We start from the raw sequence: 13,183 nt of genomic DNA on the forward strand, positions 1-13,183 counted from the left end.
GGTGGATATGTAAAAATGCACGACTTTGTGTTCTGGGTAAACTGCAGCTACATAGGAAGCCACCACTTGTCTTTGACTAATCATGATAGATACCAAAAAGGAAATAGCCTTTTGTATACTTTTTTTTTTTTTCTCAATCAACTGATATTTACTGATCTGTGCTAAGCACTGTTCTTAAAATTGGGGAAAGAACAGTCAACAAAACAGTCTTTGGCCTCATAGAATTTATATTTTAGTGCAGAAGACAGATGGTTAATATGATTTCATGCAGTGAAAAGTATGAAGAAATTAAGCAGGATAAGGAGCTCAGGAGGGACTTCCATGCTGGTCCAGTGGTTAAGAATCCGCTTGCCAATACAGGGGATGTGGGTTCTATCCTTGCTCTGAGCAGGCTCCACATGCCGTGGGGCAACTAAGCCCAGGCACCACAACTACTGAGCCTGTGCAATCTAAAGCCTGTGCTCCACAACAAGAGAAGCCGCTGCAATGAGAAGCCTGTGCACCGCAACTAGAGAAAGCCCACATGCAGCAACAAAGACCCTGTGCAGCCAAAAATAATAAATTAAAACCAATTTTTTTAAAGCAGCTCAGGAATGGTGAGGTAGGTGAGAAGAAGGTCAATTTAGGTAGAATGACTGGGAAAGACCTCTCCCAGGCCTATATCCGAGTAGAATGATGGGGTAGGCCTTGTGGACTTGCAAAGAAGGAATTTTTTTAGGCAGAGCAGGCAGCAAGTGCAAAGGCCCTGAGGCAGCTACCACCTGGGCATATTTGAGAAACAAGAAAGCCAGTGCTGCAGAGCAGGATGCTGGGAAATAAGGGTGAAAAACGGGCAGGGCCTGACTGTGTAGGGCCCCCAACCATGGTGAGCACATGGATTTCATTCTAATATAACAAATGGGAAGCTGTTCAAAGGATTTGAGCGGGGAAGTGATGGGATCTGATGAACTATTTATTGTCAAAGATACTCTAGAGATTAGACTGAAGAGTAGAAGCAGGGAGCCCAGGTTTTCAGAAGCGGCCGAGGTGAGAGATGATGGCACACTGGCATGGCCAGGGATGTCATGTCAGACGTGGCTTTATCTTGAAGGCAGAGGCAGAAGGATTGGCTGGCGGGTTTGGAGCAGAGATGTGCAAAAAGACGAAACCGGGTTGATTCAGGTTTATAGGCTAAGCAGGTAAATGAAATGGTGCCATTTCCTGGGTCTGGAAAGAGGAGGTGCGAGGGGGGAAGAATGAAAATCAAGGTTTCCGTTTCGCACAAGTTATTTGAGCTACTTACTGAACTTCCATGCTAGACCCTGGGGTTAACCCATCCAGTGTCCATTCTCTCTGCATTAGTTTCTAATTACTGCTGTAACAAATTACTGTGAATGTCATGGCTTAAAACAATACTAATTTATTCTCTTGGAGTTATGAAATTCAGAAATATAAAACTGAGGCATCAGCAGGGCTGTGTTCCACCTGGAGGTTTCAGGGGGAATCTATTCCATTGCTGTTTCCAGCTTCTAGAGGCTTTATATTCCTTGGCCCTGGGTGCCCACCCCCACCTCCCCAGAAACACTTACTGCCACCTCCAGACACCACACTCTCTTGGATTTTCACTTGCTCCTTTTCACTCTCCTCTTTCACTTTCATCAAGAAGCTCTTAAGTTCTTCACTTTCTGCCATAAGGGTGGTGTCATCTGCATATCTGAGGTTATTGATCTTTCTCCCAGCAATCTTGATTCCAGTTTGTGCTTCATCCAGCCCAGAATCTCACATGAGGTATACTCTGCATATAAGTTAAATAAGAGGGGTGACAATATTCAGCCTTGACGTACTCCTTTCCCGATTTGGAACCAGTGTGATTTATCTAATATCAAACATTTTTTATCAGCTGCCTTCCGTTCTTGGGAATAATACCTGCCCTGCTTCCCTCGCAAGATTTTTATGCAAGCAGAAGGAGACTCTGCATAAGTGTTTTGTAATTGGTAAACTGAAGAATCAGCTTAACTGGTACATACCCCACTCCTCCAGAGGGAAAAGGGGTACAAACCCAAGGTCTTCCAGTAAATTGAAGCAGACCAGAAGCATAAACTTGGTATCCTGATTCTAGGTCTGGCAGGTTTCAACTCTGTCATGATGTTTATTACCAGATGACTCTTAGATGATTACTGAGCCTCCTATGGCCTCTATTTACTGATGTGAAACATGGAAAGAATGACATCACACCCCCAGTGCCACTGTAAAGTGCTTTGGAGAGTCTTTAAACCCAGAGAGGAGGCTTCAGTTCAGCTCAGTTCAGTTGTTCAGTCGTGTCCAACTCTTTACAACCACATGGACTGCAGCAGACCAGGCCTCCCTCTCCATCACCAGCTCCTGGAGTTTACTCAAACTCCTGTCCATTGAGTCAGTGATGCCATCCAACCATCTCATCCTCTGTTATCCCCTTCTCCTCCTGCCTTCAATCTTTCCCAGTATCAGGGTCTTTTCAAATGAGTCAGTTCTTTGCATCAAGCCAAAGGATTGGAGTTTCAGCTTCAGCATCTGTCCTTCCAATGAATATTCAGGACTGATTACCTTTAGGATGGACTGGTTGGATCTCCTTGCAGTCCAAGGGACTCTCAAGAGTCTTCTCCAACACCACAGCTCAAACGCATCAATTCTTCTGTGCTCAGATTTCTTTATAGTCCAACTCTCACATCCATACATGACTACTGGAAAAACCATAGCCTTGACTAGACGGACCTTTGTCAGCAAATTAATGTTTCTGCTTTTTAATATACTTTCTAGGTTGGTCATAGCTTTTCTTCCAAGGAGCAAGTGTCTCCTAATTTCATGGCTGCAGTCACCATCTGCAGTGATTTTTGGAGCCCCAAAACAAACTCTGTCACTGTTTCCACTGTTTCCCCATCTATTTGGCATGAAGTGATGGGACCAAATGCCATGATCTTAGTTTTCTAAATGTAGAGCTTTAAGCCAACTTTTTCACTCTCTTCTTTCACTGTCATCAAGAAACTCTTTAGTTCTTTGCTTTCTGTCGTAAGTGTGGTTTCATCTGCATATCTGAGGTGATCGCTATTTCCAGCCCCTCCCATTAGAGGTGTGACTCCTACACAAACTCATTTACAAGTTAAATTCCACGATGCCCCTGATTTATTTGACAAACACATAAAGTTCTTCCTGTGGGCCAAGTACTTTGCAAATAAATATCTGCTCATTTCATTCTTGTAACAATTCTATCAAGTTGGTACTATTATCGTTCTCATTTAAAGACAAGGAAACTAAGGCGCAGAAAAGCTAAGTGACTTCTCCAAGAGTACAGAGCATTAATAATGAACTCCAGGAACTCTGGAACTCTGACTCTATGCTTGAAAATACTATGCTAGGACTTTCCTGGTGGTCCAGTGGTTGGGAGGCTGCCCGCCAGTGCTGTAGACACAGGTTTGATCTCTGGTCCGAGAAGATCTCATATGCCTCGAGGCAACTAAACCCAGAAGCCGAAGCTGCTGAGACCACACACCTAGAACCTGCGCTCTGCAACAAAAGAAGCCACCATGATGAGAAGCCCAAGCACCTCATTGAGGACTCAGTGCAGCCAAAAATCAAATCGTTTTAAAAAATAAATATTAACTTAAAAAAAGAAAGAAAGAAAATACAATGCTGTGCTCAGTCATGTTCTTTTTTACCTTGCCTTTCTGATCCTTTTTCTCCTATAAACTCTCTCCTTATCTCTATCCCTAGGGCAGTTCCACACTTTCAAATCATAACACCCCTCAATCAAAATGACTTCCATTTGCACAAAACAAACAATTTAATGCAACCTGATTTCAACAGTCAAGGGAATTTCCGTTTCTTCTAACAGGAAAGTCCAGAGGAAGGATGAAATTCAAACACAGTTTAATCCAAAATTTACCAAGCCATCGAGACAGCGGCTCTATCTCTGTGATCCTTTCAGTTCCCTGCGTCATCTGCATTATCAGGCTGGCTTCCCCTCGAGGAAGCAAAATGCTTTCCTGTCGACACACTGTGCTGCCCAGAGAAAGAGAAGGAGCCTTTGGCCCAGAATCCCACTCACAAGCCTTGAGATTCCCTCTGCCTCTGAACCAGCAGCTGAGGCCATGCTGGAGCCCAGTGAGTCCATTATCCAAGAGTCACATGGGTCCCAGAGACCACTGGGAAGTGGGAGAGGGGGCAGCTTTTAAGACCCAGCTGAAGTATCACCTCCTCCGTGAACCCTCCCTTGGTTTCCTCTTCTTCCCTCTCTGGAAGAACAGCTGCTTCCTCTGAATTCCTGTGACTCTTGATCTGCAGCCATCACTCTGCATAATCCTCACTGGACTCCTCCTGGCCCATCTTCACTTGCCCCTCCAGGGCCCCTCTCCACTATTCTGTTCTTTTCAGCCCTGCTCTGGGCCCAACCAAATGAACCCTTTCTCCCTGTCTCACAATAGTGAAGAGGGAGGGACAAGCAGAGTAGAAAGGAGACTCCCAAACTGGGGACCTCCTGCAGGAGTCATGTTCCCAAAGCCTGTCACATGCATACTGCGTGTGTGCTAAGTCACTTCAGTTGTGCCCAACTCTTCGTGACCCCATGTACTGTAGCCCACCAGGCTCCTCTGTCCATGGGATTCTCCAGGCAAGGATACTGGAGTGGGTTGCCATGCTCTTCTCCAAATGTATAGGATGGGGTGTAATTACTGATGCCTTAAGTTTGGAGAAGGAAATGGCAATCCACTCCAGCACTCTTGCCTGGAAAATCCCATGGATGGAGGAACCTGATAGGCTAAAGTCCATGAGGTCGCAAAGAGTGAGACATGACTGAGCGACTTCACTTAGGTTTCTCTATTGGTCTGCAGTGGGGCTTCCCTGCCACTCTGGAAGTCACAGCTGCCCACTTTTTTTGTACTGGATCTTCTATTGTAACAGAGGTAACCATCTTTTATTTATGGAGCTGGAGAAGAAAGAGCATGTTCTACATGGATTTTGTATGAATAGTGAATTTGAGGAATCAGGTGAAGCCCATAAAATCAGCATTGAACGGCATTTCATTCTTCTGTCTTTTGTCCTGGAGGATGCATAAACATTTAAAATGCTTTTATCCCTTTCTCTTCCTATTGAAGTTGAAGGCAGTTAATGAGAAGGAATATTTTATTTCAGCATTTATTAGTACCAGTTGCATATGGGTTCTTATTAGGAATTAAAAAAACAAAACACAACCGAAAACTAAGATGCCATCAGACTTTCCACTCGACACCACTCTCCCAGGATAGCTCTTGGCAAGGCCATGATGACCTCCGTGTTGCCCAATCTGGCGGTCAATTCTCAGTCTTCATCCTCCTCCTCCTCCTCCTGGCGGTGTTGGGTGTGGCTGATGCCTCCTCCCCCCAGAAACACTTACTGCCGCTTCCAGACAACACACGTTCCCGGCCTTTCACTTGGTCCTCTGACTGCTCCCTTTTGATCTCCTTCACCGGCTTCTCTCCATCCACCCCATCCATCCCTGTTCTCTGCATGCAGAATCTTGGTTTCGACTGTGGCTATGCTCCGTCCCCGTCCTACAGCCGCTGCTCCTGTACGATGGTGTCTCTCCTGTAGCTACAGCCTGGAGGAAAATCTGCTAACACTGCTCCCTCCTCATATCCCAGCAGGGCTAGAAGTGGTAAACGTTACTGCTAGACCCTGTGTGCTTCACCAGCTCTTGGGCTCTCTTAATCCAGCTGCATGCATGCTAAGCCACTTCAGTCCTGTCTGACTCTTTGTGACCCCATGGACTATAGTCTACCAGGCTCCTCTGTCCATGGGATTCTCCAGGCAAGAATGCTGGAGTGGATTGCCATGCCCTCCTCCAGGGACTCTCCCTGACCCAGGGATCAAACCTCCATCTCGCGTCTCCTGGATTGGCAGGTGGGTTCTTCACCACTGGCGCCAACCTGGGAAGGCCCTTAAGCCAGCTACACCTCTGTAAATAGTCCCTTTGGTAACTCTCTCCCATAAATCCTTTGAGTGTCCTGTTCCCTGCTGGGACCCTGATGGACACACTGCTTGCTTTTGTATGTTGCTCATCTCCCATATTAGCTTGTATTGTTATACAATTGGTACCAATAAATGTCAAAACAAAATATTCGTTCATATTAACTGCCTTCAACTTAAATAGGAAGTGAAAGAGATAAATGCATTTTAAATGTTTATACAACTCCCAAGACAAAAGGCAGAAGGATGAAAGAATGCTAGTTGCTGATTTTATGAGCTTTGCCTGATTCTTCAAATTCACAGGTAATACAAAATTCATGTGGAACATGCTCTTTCTCCTCCAAGTCCATAAATGAAAGATGGTTACTTCTACTGCAGTAGAATTGAAGTACAAATAAACTGGGCAGATGATGAAATCCAGAGGGGCAAGGAAGCCAGAGGACCAGCAGAGGGATCTCACCTAGGGTGCCGGTAATTACACTACACCCTATACATGTGATGGGCTTTGAGAAACTGGCTATGCATGGGGTCCCCACTTTGGGGGGGGGGGGTCTCCTTTCTACTCTGCTTGTCCTTCCCTCTTCACTGGTGTCAACTGCACTGCCACTCCTTCCCTACCAACTCTGATCCCACTGCCCCAGTGCCAACCAAGTGGGCAATATAAGGATTCAGTGCAACTAGGGGAAAGTAACGGAAGGAAACAGAAGCAGCTCTCCTAGTCTTCCCATTGGCCCCAGAGGTGGTCTTTTTGGCTCTCCCCAGCCTACGACCTTAAGGTAATCTTCTATCACCTATACACATTCCCCAATCCCTAGAAACTGGACCCAAATGTTCTTGTGAAACTAAGAAGCTTCTGACTTCTATCATCTATGGATCCAAGGGTCCTCCTTGTAACAAATGTTACAACATTTGTGTCTACTTTTGCTTTGACAAAGGAATTCAACTATTAAAATGGACACTGATGTATGTATGTGTTAGGAGAAGTGGGCAGAGATGATTAACTTCATTCTGTTGTTAATTTCAAAAAAAGTTAGAGAATTTCAAAAGGATTTTGTTCCATAAACTAGACATCCATGTGGATGATCAACCATCTTAGCCGCTAAGTTCCTTGAGCTCCTCATTACCAATGACCTTCTTATACTCTGTAACTCAGCCATCCCCTCCCTGCAACTGTTCTCCTTTTAAGATCATCAGTCAATCATACTCTCTCCAAGGATCAACTCCTACCCTTCCAGCCAGCTTATTCTACCTGTCTGCAATCTCACCTTTACTTCCTCTCCAGGAGCCCCTCCTATCTTCTCTTGCCTCCGTATGCCTCTCTGATTGTGCGGTTCATCATTTTGGGCACCCTTTCGCAAATAACCTAAGTGGCCCTGCTCTTTTGTCCTTTCGTGGCATCTCCCCAGCAAAAATGCTAACCCAGAATGAACCTCACCACCTGGCTTTCCCACATCTGCTAGTAAACAGCTGGGTGCTGCTGTAGAAAATCACACCTTGGGCAGATAGGAATCTTGCCGGATTTATGGTCACCAACCTCAATGAACCCTCAACAGTTCTAGCATCAAAAAGTTCTTGAAGAGTGGGTAAATTTCTAGGGAAGGAATTGCACAGGGAGAAAAGTGAACAAAAAAGACGAAGATGGATCCGCAGAGACGAGAGCTAGAAGAAAAAGTAGCTTGGAAGTAAGGGAAAGAGATGTTCAACAAGGCTTCACTAACTGCCATTTTCTTTTTTGAGCAAATCTCTTTGTGTCACCAGCCACTAGCCAACCCAACAGAGGGGTGGCTCTAGGGTCACCTGCTCACCTGATTCAAAGCCCAGGTTGGCTCATCTCCTTTGACAGGGAGTTGAGGAATGTCAGTTTCAGCTAGAAAAGGTCACTGATCACAACAGATGTGTGAAGGTATGAAGAAAGGTCAAGGATCTTGAGGGTTCGGAGAGGCTGGATAACAGGTTTGATTGAAGTAAGAAAGAAATGGTAGAAGGATGGGAATTTACAGTCAGAAGATGGGATACCAGGATTTTAATGTGATCAAAGGCCAGACAGGTATGGGTAATTACAAAGTGTGGCCGTGGGACTGGGGTATGGAAGTGGAGCAGATGTATCACTGGAGTATTAGAGCTCGTTGTCTCTGGCCTCCACGGCCACATTAAGAGCTCTCGAAAGACATTCATCTTTTAACCCATAAAATAACACCTTGCATATGATAGGCCCACAGTAAATGAAGACTGGGAGAAGCTTCTAATCTAGCTACTGGGGATGCAGTGGTCAGTAGAAGCCAAGGTGATACTAATAATTCTCATGGATTTTGCAGCCCTGTGGAGGGAGAGACAGACATTAACCAAGTAATCAGACAAATGAGGATAGAATCACAAATGGGAAAGTGTGTTCTGAAGTTAACACAGCACCATGATAATGTACCAAGAGAATCTGGCCTTATCTAGGGGAAAGAGGGAATCCCTGGGAAGTGCAGAAGTTATCCAGGTGAAGAGATGAAAGAAGAATGAATCAGAGAGAGGGAACAGTAAGCACACAGGTAAAGATGCCTAGAGGGCGGGGAGCACAAGTGGGAGTTCTCAGAGGTGATCTTGGAGAGGGCGTCAGGGACCAGGTGATGATGTCATCAACAGACATTCTGCATCCTCTATCTTCCTGATAACTGTTCCCCAATTTTGTTCAGATGCTAAGGAAAAGGATCACGATTGGTCCAAGCCAACCCAGGAAATCGTATTTCCTCTTAGTCAGCAATAGACCTTGAGGTGACACAAGACCTATTTTGTACAATTTGATGTAAGAAGTCTTCTGCAGGTTTTGTATGAAATTTTTTTCCTCCTTAAAGTGGAAGGTACATAAAAAGAATCTTCCTTTTCCCTCAACCCTTCTTTGCTGCTTGAGAGGCTGTCTTGTGAAACTATGATGCTTCTGACAGCAAATGTATGGCCATATAGAAAAAAATCAAGAAAATCAGAGACATGAATTCAACCTTCTAACATCACTGAATCATCAAACCAACTCTGAGTCAGGTTCGCTTCAGACATCTTACATGATGTATGATAAGCAAATTATAAGCCACTATTCTTGACTACTTTTTTTCACTTGCAGCCAAAAGCAATCCTAACTGTGCGGCGATTCTCAGTCATAGAAGAGAATGATTTATATTATCGATCCTGTACTCTTTGCAAATTTAAGATGACTTAGATTGCCACGAAATAGGCTGTTAAAAGTAGATTTTCATCTATTATCATTTTAACACAATCTAAAAGGCACCCGAGTTGTGATTCTTTTTTCCTGTGTACAACTTTCCCCTTGCTTCCCTTGGAGTCCTTGTTCTAAAGAAGAGGTACAGCAAGAAAATCCTGAAGTGATGTGATTGATGTCACTCCTTCACTGGTGACATCAGCAAAGGCATGTATACTATCCACTTGGAGAACAAGCATGCAATGTGCAATGAGACAGCCTGCTTGCTGATGAGTCATTGGCACTGCCTTAAGGGCATCATCATAATCAGAACTGAATGGGCACTTGGAGCTCCTTAACAAAGGGACAGCAATGGGGTTAGGAGGCCCAGAAAGTATCAGCCTATGTAGGGTCACACAGTTGGTGGCAGAACAGGCCAAGAGCCCGGGCTGACTGATCCCAGCCTAGGATTCAACACAGTAGAGGGCACAAAGGGCACATAGAAGCTTAATAGTCAAGACAGTCTGATTTCTTGTGGTCTACATGTTAGTTGTATGATTTTGAGTGAGTTGTTTTTTTCTCTCTAAATTTCAATTTCCTCTTTTCAAAAATAAGGCATCACAACACTTATCTTACAAAATTGTTGGGATTACATAATATATTATATGTAAGAGAAAAATTCCCAAGTGTTAGGTCATATAAGAGAAACTGTTCAGTTGTGTTTTGCTTAAAAGGCAGCAGAGCTAAGCACCTCTTTCACGATAGAAAAACACAACTGGCAAAATCAGGAAATAATTTACCTGATATTTCAAATGAACAAGAGAGTGGCCTTTTGCAATAGGTATTTCACTGATCTCTTGTTTACAGGTCACTGAAGATAATGAAGGAAACTATACTTGCTTTTCATAGGTATGGTCAGTTTTTACAAGCTTAGTATTTGGTGTCTACTTGCCATTTTTTAAAATTTTCTAGATGGCATCTACAGTACAAATAGCTCTCATAGGCACCTGTATGATACATTAAGCCTGTTCTTCAAAGAGCTTTATAATACTGTTAGGAAAATATGACAAAAAAACTTAGAACAAGGTGAACTGGGTGGGTAGATATTTGAATGGATACACAGATGGATGAATCGATGGATGGGGAGTTCCTTTGTCTGTTTAACTGGTTTTATAGCCTTTCCAAAGGAATGCAGTCTTAAAGTAATTTTCTCTCCTCTGCTTTTTGTTAAGTCCCTGGATTATGAGGTACTGTCTGTAGCTTTATATTTCTGAGTAAGTAGAGAGCAGCACAAGATTTTCAAGAGCTGCTTAGAGCAAAAACTAATGATATCTGGTCAAAAATCAAATGTAAAGATACTAAAAACTATTTTTAGAGTAGTCAAAACCTGGCCTAAGGAAACATCTAGAGAAATACATTCCAAGAAATTATTTCTTCTCACTCAAGCAAAACCTGTCCCATGCAGGAAGTAACCTATAAAATACTCACTTCTGCATTTCTGAACTTCATCTGTTTGCTAAATGAAGTATTACCTGCACCCTCCATAAGGTACCAAAAGGGAAAGCAGAGAAATAACCATTGTTGAATGCTTACCATGGATCAAGCCCTGGGCTATAGGGTTTTTATGGTGAAATCTTCATTTTTAAAAGATCCTGTGAGGTTAGCATTATCCGCCTCACTTTTCAAATGAGGAAGCAGACTCAGAGAACTTGAGTAACTGGCCAAAACCATTCAGTGAATACCTGGTAGAGCTGGTTCAAATGCAGCTACACTAGTGAAGACAAAGATTAAAATTATGTACTTTTACTTCTGAAGGTGTTATAAGAAGTTAAAGTCATTTGCCCCTTCCTCTTTCCCCTAAAAACAATTTAATAGAAATGAAAATATATCTAGGGCCCTTTGGTGACCAGATATAACTGAGAATGACCAGTCATGGTGGCCTGTCTTTTTTTTTTTTTTTTTTTTAGTAACTAATAATCACTGAAGATTATAATTGTAAAATATGGAGAAGTGTAGAACAAAATACAATTATTGGGGAACAGTTGCTCTACAATATTCTGTTGGCCTCTGCCACACATCAGCACGGATCAGCCACAGGTATATATAGGTCTCCTCACTCCTGAACCACACTCCCATCTCCGTACGCCTCTAGATTGTCACAGAACACTAGATTGAGCTCCCTGTTTCACACAGCAGATTCTTTTGCTGTCTGTTTTACATATGGTAACGTACATGTTTCCATGCTACTCTCTGAAGTCGTCCCACTCTCTGCTTCCCCCATGGTGGCCACAAGTCTGGTCTCTATTTCTGCATCTCCATTATTTTTAAGAGTTGTTGGTGGCTGTGCAGGATGTTCAAGACAGCTTGCCCAGTGCTACGCTGTTGATGAACACTGCATTATGGATATATAAGCAAATCTTCAGGAAGACCCTTGGCATGTGCAAATGTGTTGGAGGAGCCAGGGTTTTGTTTCTTCATCTGGCATAAAAGAACCCTTCCTAACTTCCCTAGGAGGTTTGAGGAGGGTTTGGATGGGTGGGTAGCAAAGGAATTGTTTCACTGGTGGTCGCCTCAGGAGGTCAAGACTGAGCTGGCACTGTTTTCAATAACAGCCATTGTGATCATGGTCCAAAGTCTGGCAGGAACTTTTATATGTTTGCTTTCGTTTTGTTGTTAGACACCTGGAATGCCAAGGGCAGTTCTCTGCCAAACCACAAGAAGAATGAAAGCCCAGGACTTCCCTCAGGTCACCAGCTTCCTTCAGCTTGGGGCAAGAGTAAAATCTGCCCCAAGGTAGAAGTTTGGGAATTTCCCGTTGGCTCACATTTCAAACAAAGCTTGTACTTAATCCTCAGAGCTCAGAGTGAGCAGGGGTGAGTTCAAGAGACACAGGAACAGTGCACTCTGCTGAGAAACACACTAGCGACCACCTGGCTTCTAGTAAGTACTGCTTGACATGATGAGTTTGGGTTCTCAAGGCTATGCCAATCTGGGCTGTCGCGACTCTTTCTTCATAACCTTCTTGGGCTGTACCATCAGAGGGAAATAGGACCTCTTGAGATCACACTCATCAGATTTCATTATAATGAACAGGTTAGGCAACAAGACTGGGTCGAGTCTCCTGAACAAGATCAAAGAGTTAAATCTGAAAAGCTTTTTTGTTTGGGGGCAATGACAAGAAATAAAAGCCAAACTATGAACAGATTTAATTCTTTTTTTCTCAGATAAAAGGAAAAGTAGTTCAGACACCAGCTGTCAAGTTATGATTCTGACTTTGCTTTTTCTTAGTTATGTGATCAAAAGCAAATTACTTAATCTCTCTGGTAACAGTTTCCTAGTCTGTAAAATGGATATTGTATTACTGTAAGAATAACGAAAACTTTATAGTACTGTTGTATCTCATTATTACGTTATGTTGAATCTCATTAGATTTCATACATGTGATAGATAATATTAAAGTTTTGCTTATATAAGCAGAGTTTATATAATAGATTTTATGTTTTCATGTGCATGTAATAGTAGATTTCATATATGTATACATATACTGGATTTCATAAAAATAATTTGAATTTGATATAATAGAAATTAAATTGCATATATATAGTATGCAATATATGTTATATGAAATCCAGATATGTATACATATATATGAAATCCATTGACATACATAAACATATAAAATCTATTTTACAGGTTTTGCTTAAAAATGCTTGGAATATATTAGACACTTAGTACATGCCAGTCATTATGAAGCAATCATAGACTCTCTGAACTGGACATGACCTAACAAGCAGCACTTGTTAAGCACCTATAAATTACTGAATGCTCCTTGCCAGATTATCTCAAGTAATGCTGACAAATCCTATGAGGGTGGTGATAGTATCACTTCCATTTTATAGATGAAGAAACAGAGGTGTAGAGAGGTTAACATGTACATATGTACGCACATATAATATACATACATACGTATAGTATACTATGTTTGTTTGTATATATGGAGAGTATAGTATATAGTACATAGTATATAGGATTCCCCGGTTGTTCAGCTGG

Source organism: Capricornis sumatraensis, chromosome 23, assembly GCF_032405125.1.
Source record: "Capricornis sumatraensis isolate serow.1 chromosome 23, serow.2, whole genome shotgun sequence".
Taxonomy (NCBI): Eukaryota; Metazoa; Chordata; class Mammalia; order Artiodactyla; family Bovidae; genus Capricornis; species Capricornis sumatraensis.